The sequence below is a fragment of the Canis aureus genome, chromosome 14, assembly GCF_053574225.1.
Source record: "Canis aureus isolate CA01 chromosome 14, VMU_Caureus_v.1.0, whole genome shotgun sequence".
In the NCBI taxonomy this organism is placed as follows: Eukaryota; Metazoa; Chordata; class Mammalia; order Carnivora; family Canidae; genus Canis; species Canis aureus.
In genome coordinates, this window is record NC_135624.1 from 23,433,636 (window position 1) to 23,448,228 (window position 14,593).

Genomic DNA, 14,593 nt, shown 5'->3' on the forward strand with positions numbered 1-14,593 from the left:
TTTTGTCCCTAACTCTACTTGGATAACAAAAAAATAGAAATGCCTCTTTTGCAGAATACAACTGAATTGTGAATTGAACGAATTTCTCTTTATAATGACAGCATCTTTGTATTGATGAGGTTTATACAGTCAATACGGTATCTGCTTGCATCTGAATCCAGTGATTTCTACCACAAGTGAGGCGATATCAAGTAGAAAAGTGAGAGCTCTAAACTCACCCTACCTGTTTGGGGAAAAACTGTATAGTCTGGGCAAATTGCTTAATCTCTCTATGCCTCAGTTTCTCTCTATGTAAAACAGGCATTGTAGTAAAATTGGACCTTAGAAGTTCATGGGGAAAGTAAATAAAATTATCCATCTTAAACTCTGAGTGAGCAAGCAATTTTAACTATAATTACTGTTGTCACTGAAAACACTATTAGGTTGAAAGAGCAGCACCCAAGAACTTATTCCCTCGTTGTTATGCTTCCTGCTCCTGTATATTCCTGGATTTGCTCAGAATTCACTTTTTTTTTTAAGATTTTATTTACTTATTTAAGAGAGAGAGAGAGCACGCACACAAGCAGGGGGAGGGGAAGGGGAAAAGCAGGCGCCCCGCTGAGCAGGGAGCCCTAGTGGGGACTCAGTCCAAATGAAGGCCCTTGAATCATGACCTGAGCCAAGGGCAGATGCTTAACCGACTGAGCCACCCAGACTCCCTATTTGCTCGGAATTCAAAACATTTAAAAACTGGTCAAATCTTGAAGATTTTAAAAGCTGTAAATTTGGTTTTAAATTCCTGAAAAAGGGACACCTGGCTGGCTCTGTGGTTGAGCATCTGCCTTGGGCTCAGGTCATGACCCCGGGGTCCTGGGGTCAAGTCCCACATTCTCCCTCTGCCTGTGTCTCTGCCTCTCTGTGTGTGTCTCTCATGAATAAGTAAATAAAATCTTAAAAAAAAAAAATTCCAAGAAAATCCTTTTAAGGTACTGAGTACCAGCAGTAAGTATGCAGTTCATAAAGAATTTGCTATGTAAGTATTCACCAAATCCACCCATATTATAAGAAGCCCATGTTTGAGAATTAAAAGCCAAATTTAAAATACTTATTTGAAAGAATTGAATGTTCTTTTTCTTCCATGATATATTTACCAAAGGAAGCCAGTTTAGATGGGGCATCTGGTTTTCAGCACACCCTTGCTTTACACCTATGTTTCCAGCTGAATGTTCTGTGGTGCTGAGAGGTCAAGTGACTTGCCCCAGGTCACACACAATGAGTCAGTGATTCAGGGCTAATTGAATCAAGGATTTTTATGCCTGGGCTCCTGGCAAGTTTCTTTGGTGGGAGTGTCCACAAATAAATGGTTAACTGAGATAAATATTTACGCTTCTGCTTTTAGAGCAAAGAAAAGGGATACATTTGCTATTTTCTTGCATCTTTATTAAATTTAAATTTCTAAATAAAATTTTAAAAATATTTCTAAATATAATAACTCAAACATGGCCTCCCAACCGTCTTCCAAATAGCGAAATTTATGATGTGTAACTAACTATAGTGAATTGGAAGTATCGCAGGAGAGTTTATCTTTTGGAAATTCTGGCCAATTTGATCTACTCTCTGTCATCACTCCTCAGCTTGAGTTACTGTGTTCATTGTTGCCAAGTATCCGTTCTCCAAAAGTGTATTGATTATCTCCTATGGGCTATTCTACAGTCTTGCCACTAGCATTTGCAGGACTCAGCCCAAGAGTACTAAGTATATCTAAATGCCTAATATTTATCAATCGAACTGACTTCTTTCTTTCCCACTTCCAGCTTCATCCTCTAATGTGATGGGTAACCGGACCGACAGGAGTTCGTGAGTTCATTCTTTGGTGAGAAATTGCACTAGGGTGACTGTTGTACAAAGACTTTTATTTGCAGCAAATAAGGAGATCACAGAAGAGCTTCCAAAGGCATTCCTCCCCAAGAGAGGGTGAGTGAGTTCCTTTTGTTTAGGGTTAGGATGAGTTTTTAGACAGGGAAGCCTTGTCATTGTACGAAGAGGCAGGCATAGGGTCGCACATACACCTTAAGAAAACATGCCTAGGGGGATCCCTGGGTGGCGCAGCGGTTTGGTGCCTGCCTTTGACCAAGGGCGCGATCCTGGGGACCCGGGATTGAGTCCCTCATCAGGCTCCTGGCATGGAGCCTGCTTCTCCCTCTGCCTCTCTCTCTCTCTCTCTATCATGAATAAATAAATAAAATCTTTTAAAAAAAAAAAGAAAACATGCCTACATATACATTGTGTATTATGTAAATGAGGCTGAGGCTTCTCCTTGGGTGGAGATTTTAGTAATATAATGAGGTGAAGGTAATGGTGGGTCATTTCACATGTCACTCCATGGTCTGTCTGCACAGGCCCTACTGTGGTATAGCTCAGAAGGTCTGGGTGGGCTGGAGATCTTGTCAGGACAGTCACCATCACCCGAGGGGTGGTTTCAGGTTTCATTTGCCCGAGTTAAGAGGTAAGCTGGCAAGAAGAGCTTAAGGAAAAATGTGGGACAAACGTGAGTACAAACAGGTGAGCAGTAAATGTCAGGTGTTGGGGTCTAGCTGGTCACAGTGCTTTTTTTTTTTTTTTTGGTCACAGTGCATTTGAATATGCATTGAATCTCAGCTTACACATCCAAGTACATCCACAGTTCCCGACATCAGGCTCCACTGTACTATTCTTTGGACCCCTGCCCTTCAGACTGAGGTTAGAAGATTCTGCTAGCCCTGGAAATTGGCTCAGAAATAAGGCCTTTCATGCTTGGATCTAAGGGTGGTACTGCCAGGAGCCATACCAGTCTTGCCATCGATACAAGACTAAAATTTCCACCATGCAATCTGAGTATATATATCATTCTCCTAAAATATCACCACTGTCATTGTCAACTCAGCAAAAGTCCAAATTCTTAGTCTGATCTGGCCTTAGACTTTCCAACTTGATAGCCAACTTTTCCATCTACAGTGTTAAAAAGAAAACTGCAGGTCAAAATGGTGTCACCTGGGCAGCCCAGGTGACTCAGTGATCTAGTGCCACCTTCAGCCCAGGGCCTGATCCTGGAGACCTGGGATAGAGTCCCATGTTGGGCTCCCTGCATGGAGCCTGCTTCTCCCTCTGCCTGTGTCTCTGCCTCTCTCTCTCTCTCTGTGTCTCTCATGAATAAATAAATAAAATCTTAAAAAAAAAAAAAAATGGTTTCACCTAAGCCAAGTTACCAAACCTGGGCTTAATACCCAACCTAATTGCAATTTCGACTTCCCCCAGAAATGTAATTCTTGATGAGTCAGTCAGGAATTATCTGATCAGCACCAATGAGGTAATCTATCATATTGTCCCTCTCTATCCCCCCCAAAATGAGGTAAACTACCTAATAAGATCCCCTGCCCTTCTCCCCAGGGGAATGTGACCATGCCTGGAACAATCCTTTCTTTCTCTGGTAACTTCTCACCCCAACCTCTTTCCTATAAAAACCTTTTGTACACCTCCTCAGAACTCCCCTCTGCTTGCTAGATGGATGCTGCTCCCTGATTCATGAATCACTTAATAGAACCAATTGGTCTTGGGGGCACCTGGGTGGCTCAGTGGCTGAGTAACTGCCTTTGGCTCAGGTAGTGATTCCGGAGTCCTGGGATAGAGCCCCACATTCAGGCTCCCCACAGGGAGCCTGCTTCTCCCTCTGCCTGTGTCTCTGCCTCTCTCTCTCTCTGTGTCTCTCATGAAGAAATAAATAAAATCTTTTAAAAAAATTAGATCTTTATATTTACTTATTGTTTTTTGTTCTTTAACACCAGTGTACCCACGGTAAACAAGTTAGATCATGTTTCCATCTCAGTAACTTACTCTATTTCTCCTTTCTGCCTAAAATACTTTTTCTGTTTCTGCCTGGCTTGATATTCTTATTCATCTCTCCTTATCCTTTAGGAGACTCCACACTATTCTTTCCATCAGACTTATCCCTTACTAAGTCTCTAGTTGTATGTTTAGACTAGTTTTGGTTGTGAGGTGTTGAGGACTAGTCCTCTGCCACTCACTTTCTTTCAGTTCTTTGAAAATATCTTTATTGTCTTTGTAGAAATTATGCTTATTTGTTGTAAATGAATCATACCACAATAGATGGCTTAAGAGGCTACAAACTCAGAAATGTTGCCAATTTTTTCATATAGACTCATGGATCGATGTATAGAAGTTATGCAAGAAGAACATTTATCTTTGTACCTTTTCTTTTTGATTGATAAAGAGATCTACATTAGTCTTTTTAAATAACTGCTTATTATTCTACGCTGGCAATACTTTACAATTTATTTAATTGATCTCTCTTGCTTCATTGTTTTCTTTATTTTATTCTCTGTTATCTATTATAAAAAATATTATAAGACATGGTATTGTACAATTCATACAAGATCCAATCATGTACAATTATCCCCTTGGGATAAATTCTTAAAACTAGAGATTCTTTCATGTCAGAGCATGAAAAGTGATACAAAAGTGCCATTCAGGGATCCCTGGGTGGCTCAGAGGTTTGGCGCCTGCCTTTGGCCCAGGGTGCAATCCTGGAGACCCGGGATCGAGCCCCACATCGAGCTCCCCGTGGGGAGCCTGCTTCTCCCTCTGCCTGTGTCTCTCCCTCTCTCTCTGTGTCTCTCCTGAATAAATAAATAAAAACTTAAAAAAAAAAAAAAAGTGCCATTCACTTTTGTATCTCTTGGAGCACCTGATGTGAAGTCTTATAATAAATAGATAGTAAATCAATATGGGCTACATAAGTAAATTCATTAATTCGTTAGTGATTGGCTACTTAATATCTATGTATATACCTGACCTAATGCAGTACTCTAATTGGATGTTCTGGGAGGAGCCAATCTGGATTTATGCTACTTATTTACATCGACAAAAACTTCAAGAGAAAAAAAAGGAGATAATAAAGTTTAAAATCAAAAGAACTAGATACATGTGCAGTGACACACTTCCTTACCTATGTTTTTGTTTATTTGTTTGTTTTTTAAGATTATTTGAGAGAGAGGGGGAGAGCAAAAACACCAGTGGGCCTAGGGGCAGACTCCCCACTGAGAGGGGAGCCCACACGGGGCTCTGTCTCATGACCCTGAGATCAAGACCTGAGCCAAAACAAGAGTCAGAAGCTCAACGGACTGAACCACCCAGGCGCCCCCACTACTTGTGTTTATTTGCTATTCCCAAGGATGCTCTGAAAAGATAAAGCTGATGTCACTGCCTCTATTTTGCAGGTGAAGAACCTGAAGTAGGATGGAAGAAATGATTTGCCCAAGGTGACCTGCCTTGCGGAAGGAGCCCCACACTATGTTTTTCCTCCAGTCTCGTGTTTTCTCAAATCCACCACTTTGCTTTTTAACCAAATGATGGTTTTCCACCATTTCATCTTAATGAAGAACTCTGCCACAGGCATTGGCTTCTTAGAATCACTCTGCAGGTGGTCTCTCCTTTTGCCAATGGAAAGATACAAATTGGAAGAAGAAACGATCTTCTGTTTCTTCAGTGCCTCCAACAGACCAGCTACACCTGAGGGTGACTTTGCTTTTTCCAGTTGGTGAAGATGGCAAGTTTGCTGAAAATCCTGTCACTTGTTAAGATAAGGCAGGAATGTGTGCTGCCTAAGTAGGCGGTAGTTTTTAAGTAAAAACATGTAATTCATTTTAGGAAGGGACGGATTCTATCCTATTCTTTGATTAATCCCTAGCATCTAGCACACTGCCTGGTACGTGTTAGATCCTAAAAATATACATATTCCTATAAAAGGAGGGAAGGAGCAAAGACAAAGGGAGTCTAATGCTGATATCTTCTACAAAATATTATTCTTTAACAATAACTGTCATTGGCTTATTTTTATTTTGATAGATGAAATTTTAATCATCCCCAAACATCCACAGTAACTGACCCAAGTAAGATTAAATCAGTCTTCAAAGATTCTTTGTTCTTTTATCTCTCTCCAAATACTCCCATTTATATTTTGAAATATGGGCTCTAATCTAAAAGGCTAAGAGTTTTTATTTTGGGGGGAAATAGTGACATTTGGATCCTTAGAGGAAATAATTGTGGTTTAAAAATAGTTGTTTTAACAAATTGGCATAAATCATCCTTATTCTAACTTTCACAAAAATTCCTATTCTTCATAGAGTCTAACATAAAAATGTTTTCTGTGGCTATAAAAATAATATCAAGTCGAAATAAATATGTAATATATAATATGAATTTATATAACAATATAAACATTATATATATATAATATATATATATAATGCATTCAGATCTATATAAATTCTTTCTTCCCACCTACACATGCATCCACATTCTTTAGGTAAAGTGACCATAGGGACGCCTGGGTGGCTCAGTGGTTGAGCGTCTGCCTTTGGTTCAGAGCATGATCTGGGAGTCCCCAGATGGAGTCCCACATCCAGCTTCCTGCATGGAGCCTGCTTCTTCCTCTGCCTGTGTCTCTGCTTCTCTCTGTGTGTGTCTCATAAATAAATAAATAAAATCTTAAAAAAAAAAAAAAAGTGACTATAGAGGGAGAATTTACTAGGCAGTCCCGATTTCAAATATTCTAAACCCTTATTCACTTAATATATATCACACCATTCATGCAAGTCGAGTCTAGGTGCAAAAGTGGTGTCAATACTTACAGCCGATAGAGATAACGAGCTCAGACCAGATAATAAGAAAACTCATTTGCATAGATCAGTCAGCTGAGATTAAGTTATGCGACAGCACAAAAAAAAAAAAACCAAAAAAAACAAAAAAACGACCCCAAATCACAGTGATTTAGGAAAGCAAAGGTTTATTTCTCACTGTCTTTGTGTGATTGACTGAGGCTCTGCTTCATGCCTTTTTATTCTGGTGTCTAGGCTGAGAGAACAGCTCCTCCCTGGGACGTTCAAAGGAAAAAGAGAAGGTTGCAGAGGAGGCTGGATTCTGCTTAGAAGCGCCTTTGCTCATAACTCATTGGTCTAAGCAAGTCACATGGACAAAGCTGACATCAAATGAGTGGAAAGTATAATCCTCCCGGAGGGAGGGCCCCTCCTAAGGGGCAGGACCTATTGGGAGAGCAATGGCACTTTTGGTGCAAATGTACTGCATACTTTTTTATGTTGTACAGTGACGCCCTCTGGTAAGTTCTCCCAGCTAGAGTTGCCGAAGTGATTTTTTGTCTACCACTTTCCAAATTGAATTAACATTCAAGTTGTTATAATTCTATACATTTGTCCTCTATGCATTTCTCAAACCTGATCTCCCCTCTGTAACTCACCTACCAGTCCATTGTTCAGATTCTTAGTATTTATCAACAGATTTTCTGATCATAAATTAATTCCATATATAACCACCAATGTGAAGTATGCAAAATGCACAAATCTAAAATGTCATTTTTCTGGGGCACCTAGCTGGTTCAGTTGGTAGAACTTCTGGTGCTTCATCTTGGGGTCATGAGTTCAAGCCTCATGTTAGGTATAGAGTTTATTTTAAAAAAGAATCAACTGGATTTAATGAAAACTTTTTAAAACATCGATGTAATAAAAATAGGTCTTTTATTTTCACAGATATAATTGGATGATGAATAGAACATATGAAACCAGAGATAAAGATAAGTCCAACTATGTTTTTTAAAGTCCAATTATAAAGGCAATATAGGAGACTAAATATATTAAGTTTACTTGGATAAAAAGCCAGATTTCCATTTTGGCTATCACACACACACATACAAACACACACAGAACTCTACCATTTTTTTCTCTAAACACATTTTCAACACACCAAAAAGACAAGCCACAAAAAAAAAAAAAAAAAAAAAAAGAGAGAGAGAGAGAGAGAAAGGGAAGAAAAAAGTTAATAGAAATTTGGAAATGGTAGCTTACACACCAAAGGAAAGCCACGATAACAATTTAGTATCAGTTGCAACTTTATTCTATTTAGTAGCAAAATTGAAGGTTCTTCTATTTTTCCTATATTTTTTATTTGTTATTTATTGTGGCAATTAACAATATTAATAATATCCTTTTTTGTCTCTTAGGCATATAAATTTGTAAATCAGTAGTAGTAGTAAAAAGAATTAGTAACCGGTGGGATTTTAAGAACACGTAAATGAATCTAAGTTAACATGTAAGAATTTTTAAAAAAATTTCTCTCATACTTACTTAGATATTTTTTTTCGTTTCTAAAGCAGGCATGTAGAACTATAAATTTCCCTCTCAACACTGTTTTAACTACTCCCCACATGCTTTGATGTGCTATATTTTTATTTTCATTCCATTCGGTATATTTTCTTATTTACCTTGAAAGTTCCTCTTTGACCCATGGATTATTTAAAAGTATGTGGTTTAGTTTCCACATGTTTGGTGATTTTCTTTCCTTTCTGTTATCAATTTCTGGTTTGATTCCACTGTGGCTGAAAACACTTTGTATGATTTCATTTCTTTTAAATGTTTTGAAATTTGTTTTATGGCCCATGATATGGTCCATCTAGCAATATCTTCTGTGGACACTTGAATATATTCCATTTTTGGTGAAGGGAGTGTTCTATAAATGTTGATTAGATTCTGTTGGTTGATAGTGTTGGTGAATGGTACTGTTTTTCTGATTTTCTGTTTGGTTCTCCCAGTTGTTGGCAGAGTGGTATTGGAAGGTTCTAACAGTGTGAATTTGTCTGTTTCTCTTTTCAATTCTATTTTTTTTTTCCTTCACAGATTTTGAAACTCTGTTGTTTGATGCATGCACATTTAGGATTAATTTTTTTTAGATTGATCTTTTTATCATTATGTAATATGCCTCTTAGTAAATGGTAATTTTTATTGCTTTGAAATCTACTTTAGCTGATATTAATACAGCTACTTCTGCTTTCTTTCACTGTTTTAAGGGTTTTTTTTTTTTTTTAATAATAATCTCTACTCAATGTGGAGCTCATAGACACCACTGAGATCCAGAGTTACATATGCTTCACCGATTGACTCACCCAGGTGCCCCACTTTCTTTTAAAGTTTATATGATTTATCTTTTTCCACTTATTTACTTTTAACTTACCTGTGTCATTACATTGGAAGTAAGTTTCTTATAGAGTGCATATACTTGCACCATGTTTTGTTTTGTTTTGTTTTTTGTTTTTTACCTACTCTGCTTATCTGTATCTTATAATTAGTGTATTTAAGCCATTTACATCTAATATTATTGATATGTTCAGGCTTAAAGTTCACCATTTGAAATTTTCTTTTCTTCTTGTTCTTTCACTTCTTTCTTTTTTTCTTTGCTTCCTATGGATTGCTTAAACTTTTTTTTAAATTCCATTTTGATTCATTTGTAGTTCTTTCAGTTTATTGCTTTATGTCTTTTATAATGGTTGTAAATACTACATTATATATATATGTAATTATCACAGAATACTGAAGTTGAAATTTTATCAGCTTGAGTGAAATGTAAAAAAGCCTTACCTCCCTTGATGTCCCTTTAACTTCCACGTTTTATAATTGCCATAAACATTTCCTCTTCACAAATAGATCTTTTGTGATAGTCCCGCAGGTTGCTAGGGCTCTGTTTTTTGTTTTTTTTTTTCCCTGTCCATATTATTTCTGTTTTCCAGAAACAGACTTTTCAAGGTCTTCTTTGGTTTGTCTTATAGATAATTTCCAAGGTTTTTAGTTGTACTTCATAGAAGAAATAAAGAAAAGTATATTTTCTCTATCTTCTTAGAAGTATAAGCATACCCTACTTTTGGCAATTATTGTGATTATTTTTTTTTAAGATTTTATTTATTTATTCATGAGAGACAGAGAGAGAGAGAGAGGCAGAGACACAGGCAGAAGAAGAAGCAGTCTCCACACAGGGAGCCAGATGCAGGACTCGATCCCAGGACTCCAGGATCACGCCCTGGGACAAAGGCAGGAGCGAAACCACTGAGCCACCCAGGGATCACTGTGATTATTTTAATGAATTATACTTGAATGAACACAACATTGTGTGTATCAGGGGGAATAAATGGATGTATAAAAACTAACATTGTTTGAAATAATGGCTATGAAATTAGGTATGGATGATAAACTATTGAAAATATTGAAGGTTTATGCATTGAGATCATGTTCCAAATGTTTCTAGAGTTCTCATTCTAAGAAAACCAAAACTGGAAATTATAGAAGTTGCATTACTGATATAGCTCATAAAAGGTAGATGGCACGGATTATTTGACTTATGCTTCTTTCTCTTCTCCAAAATGCCATAACTATACATCAAAAGACTGACAAATTAATGTGCATTTATATACAAAGTTAAATTAAAATATAATATTTATTTAATTTTTTAATACTCTACTTCTTAAGTCTTAATTGGGAAGGACAAGTGAGATAGGAATTCTCTAAATGCTGCTCAAATTTGATTTCTTACTGTTAAATGTATCCCTTTCAAGTAGCTCAACTGAAAAAATTAAGTTGTTCTTTAGAAAATTTAGATTTTTTTCCTACAAGACCTAGATCATTATAGACTGAACTGTAAATGGCTTTGAGAGCTAACTGAGAAAAGTCCACCCAAAGAGCAATTTTAACTTAATATGAATGTATTTGTACTTACCTTTTGAAATATTCATTATATGAGACCTGGTCCTTATTTTGCACATGGGTGCATGCATGCAAGCATCACACACAGATGCACACACACGAATATGTTTCATAAAACAAAGTTAGCTATATCCTTGCACCTGCAACTTCTGGGTGGTAATAACTTGAATTACATTGAAACCCATGTGATGGAGATGTTAATTTCTCTACTCTCTTTGGACAGTGGAACAGATGCTGTCTTAAACTTCAAAGGGACTTGACTACTTTCTGAGTTTCATTAATGAACAACAACTTTTCACAGCCTGGATAAAAAAAAAAAAAAAAATCTAACAAAACATACAAAGGAAAAAGGCCAATGAGGAATCCATCAGTCTTTTCCTTCTGAAATGTTTTTTAGGAATAGAGAGGAAGTCAAACTCAAAACATTTGATCTTTCCCAGGAAACGGGACTGCACTGTATTTATTGCTTTTCAAATCTGACAGTTCATCCTGTGGCCTCACATCATGGTAAGGGACCCAACTGTATGAGAAGATGTGCTTGGGGAGATAATTTGTTAAAGAGTTTGATAAAAAAAAAAAAAAAGAAAAAAGAAAAAGAAAACCCAGTTGGTGATAAATGTTTTTATTATTTTTTTTTCTGTACTATCTTATCTAATTCTGGCTGTTGAGGTTAGCTCAGTAATGCTTACAGTTTGAAGAGAATAGACAAAGAAAAGAATAAAGACTCAGTAGTTTTTAGTATTCAGATAGAGTCTGTAGGTTCTGAAGAGAAGAAAGGAGGTTGATTACTGTTCTAACCAAAAAAAAAAAAAAAAAAAATAGAAAGAAAGAAAATCTTCAACTCTTAGAAAAATTTTAAATTAAAAAAAGAAAAAATTTAAATTTCTATAACATTGATATGTTAGGGATTTTATTAAAAAATCAAGATTACTTATTTGTTAGTTTTGTACCCATAGTTACAATTTTTTTCAGGAGAAACAGATAAAGGTTTGGGTTCTAAGTTTACCAGACATGGATTGGAATACCAGCTCTACCATTTAACAACTGTGTCATCTTGAACAAGTAACTTAACATCTTTAACCTTTTGTTTTTGTAAAACTGATGTGGTAACAATGGCCCATAATCTCTTAATCAAAACTCAAGATCAGCTATGTTCTGGAAATTAGAAACAAAATATAATTTTTTATGTATAAACATTTTTTTCAAAAGATTTTACGTATTTATTTGACAGAGAGAGAGAGAGAGGAGACAGCACAAACAGGGGGATGGACAGAGGGAGAGTGAGAAGCAGGCTGCCCACTGGGCAGGGAGCCCAATGTGGGTTCTGTCCCAGGACCCCAGAATCATGACCTGAGCAGAAGGCAGACACTTAACCAACCGAGGCACCCAGGCAACCCTTTATGTATAAACTTTTATTGAGGAAGTGGTTCAATATAATTCAGATATTAACTAGACTCCTATTTAAGCATTCTTTTATGCACCATGAGTAATACAAAAATGAACAGAACTATCCTTGCTGTCTAGGAGCTTACAATTCTGTATAACAAATGCAGAAGACCAGAACACATTATAAGTTTCCCTAGTCAGAAAAGTCTATGGAAGCTCAGAGGGAGAAAATGAATTCTGATGGAATGGCGTGGCTCAGAAAAAATGATAAAAGAGGCAGTATTTGGACTTATTCTTCGATTTCATTAACTTTTCGTTATTTTTACTACCCTTTAGTCCATTGTGCATGTGTGTATGTGTGTGTGCAGTTTCCTTTCTCTTTTGTGAAAACTGCTACAGTACTCACTCACATGTCATTACAGATTCAAATCCTATGTAGATAGCACTCAAGTACTTTCATCAGCTAGATCCGACTTTAGTCTAAAACACCAAACACCATGATCAGTTGTTACAGGTGTTCCTAAATTAATTTTCTTATTCCTAATAATGATCTATGTTTTCCTTTTTGTAATGGCATTTTGGACATAGCTTTATTAAGGTATAATTTATTTTATTTTTATTTTTTTAAATTTTTATTTATTTATGATAGTCACACACACAGAGAGAGAGAGAGAGGCAGAGACATAGGCAGAGGGAGAAGCAGGCTCCATGCACCGGGAGCCCGACGTGGGATTCGATCCCGGGTCTCCAGGATCACGCCCTGGGCCAAAGGCAGGCGCCAAACCGCTGCGCCACGCAGGGATCCCAAGGTATAATTTATATATTATCTACACTGATCTGTTTTATATGCACAATGCAATGATATTTTTTCAGATTTTATTTTTAAGTAATCTCTACACCCAGTGTGCTGCTTGAACTTAAAACCTCAAGATTAAGAGTCACATACATGTTCCACTGACTGAGCCAGCCAGGCACAACCAATTCAATGATTTGTTTTTTTTTTAATAAATTGACAGAATTGTACAACTGTCCTTACAATAAAGTTATAAAACATTTCTATCATTATAAAAAGATACAATTTGGAAGTTTTGAATAATAAAAGGTAATGCAGTGCAAATACTATATATTATCTAACAACCTAGTAATGTATATTAACACCCTCAGGGGATGTGAGACAGCACTCCATTATAAAAAAAAAATATTAAATTTCTCCAGCGAATCATACTCATGTTTGTACTAAATGCAATGATGTCTAAAGATAGTTTTATATCAATATAAGTCAGATTTTTACCTCCAAAGGAGTTCAAGTCAAGTCACCCAATGAATAATGAAGCATTTTGAGTGCTCAGAATTTCTTTTATTTTGGAATTGCAGAGAAGGTACTGTAGACTGAAAATACCTTATAGGATCACTGTGAGCCATAAAGAGAAAAGGTAGTAAGATGCTTAGCACAGCACAGATTACATAGTAGACTCAGTGTCTCTCTTTGAGCTTGTATTGATAGTTAATTAAAGCACTCTATTACAGTGTTAGATGCACTGTTTGTGTGGCCAGGAGACTTGATTCCTGGACCCTCTGTTTTGTTAACTGGTGTGAGATATTGGGTAAGGGTGGGAAAATCTTTATTACTTCTGATGAATCAGGCACTGCTCTTAGCACTTTACATATGCTAACTAATAAATATTTATATCAACCTTATCTCATAGAAATCATCATCATCTCCCTTTTCATAGATAATAAAAGCACAGAACGTTTAAACAACTTGCCTAAAGTCACAGAGCAAGCAAGCCGTGGAAGCAATATTCAAACCCAGACATTCTGTCTCTAGAGCCCATTCTCTGAAACACCAAGCTCTATTTCTAAATATCATGAATATTGCTAACATTCTCTAGGCTCTGCTTTTCTTTCTTTTTTTTTTCTTTTTAGAATTTTATTTATTTATTTATTTGAGAGAAATAGAGAGAGAGAGAGAGAGAGAGAGAGGCACAGACATAGGCAAAGGGAGAAGCAGGCTCCCTGTGGTGAGCCTGATGTGGGACTTGATCCCAGGATCCCCAGATCACGCCCTGAGCCAAAGGCAGACGCTCAACCACCCCTCTCTGGCCTTTTACATCACAACAGTAGAATGTTTTGGTCAGCTGGAGTTTCTGAAACATAAAGATTTTTATTCGTCTCCAGTGCTCCCTGTTTCCTGGCTATCAGTAGTTCAAAGATTGTTTTAATTTTTTCACTGTCCTTGCTTTCTTCTAAATAGAGTGGAAGTTAGGCCAGGACCCTTTTCTTGTCTTTATAGCCTCATAGGCTGGAGTATGGTGCCTGAAACAGGTAGAAATTTAGTATACATTTGACCCTTGAACAACATGGGATTGAATTGCAAGGGTCTGCTTATACATGGATTTTTTCAATAAATACAGTACAGTACTGTAAATGTATTTTCTTTTCCTTATGATTTTTATAATAACATTTTCTTTTCTCTAGCTTACTTGATTATAAGAATATAAGTATAAAATACATATATAAAGTGTGTGTTGGGATGCCTGGGTGGCTCAGCAGTTGAGCATCTGCCTTTGGCTCAAGTTGTGATTCCTCAGTCCCAGGATCGAGTCCCACATGAGGCTTCCTGCATGGAGCCT

General features: G+C 36.9%; 1 protein-coding gene and 1 long non-coding RNA gene across 3 annotated transcripts in view; one reads left to right on the forward strand and one right to left on the reverse strand.

Moving 5' to 3' along the window:
- Positions 1 to 14,593, reverse strand: part of HAS2 (hyaluronan synthase 2) — a 55,652-nt gene that overhangs the window by 36,672 nt on the left and 4,387 nt on the right. The gene's annotated exons all lie outside the window — the stretch shown is intronic.
- On the forward strand, positions 1,631 to 5,685 carry LOC144282863 (uncharacterized). 2 transcript variants are annotated; one of them, XR_013351275.1, is made up of 2 exons: positions 1,631 to 1,953; positions 5,253 to 5,685. It is a non-coding gene; the product is annotated as an uncharacterized LOC144282863 (long non-coding RNA). The 2 variants fall into 2 exon arrangements; XR_013351276.1 differs by having other exon boundaries at positions 1,631 to 1,852.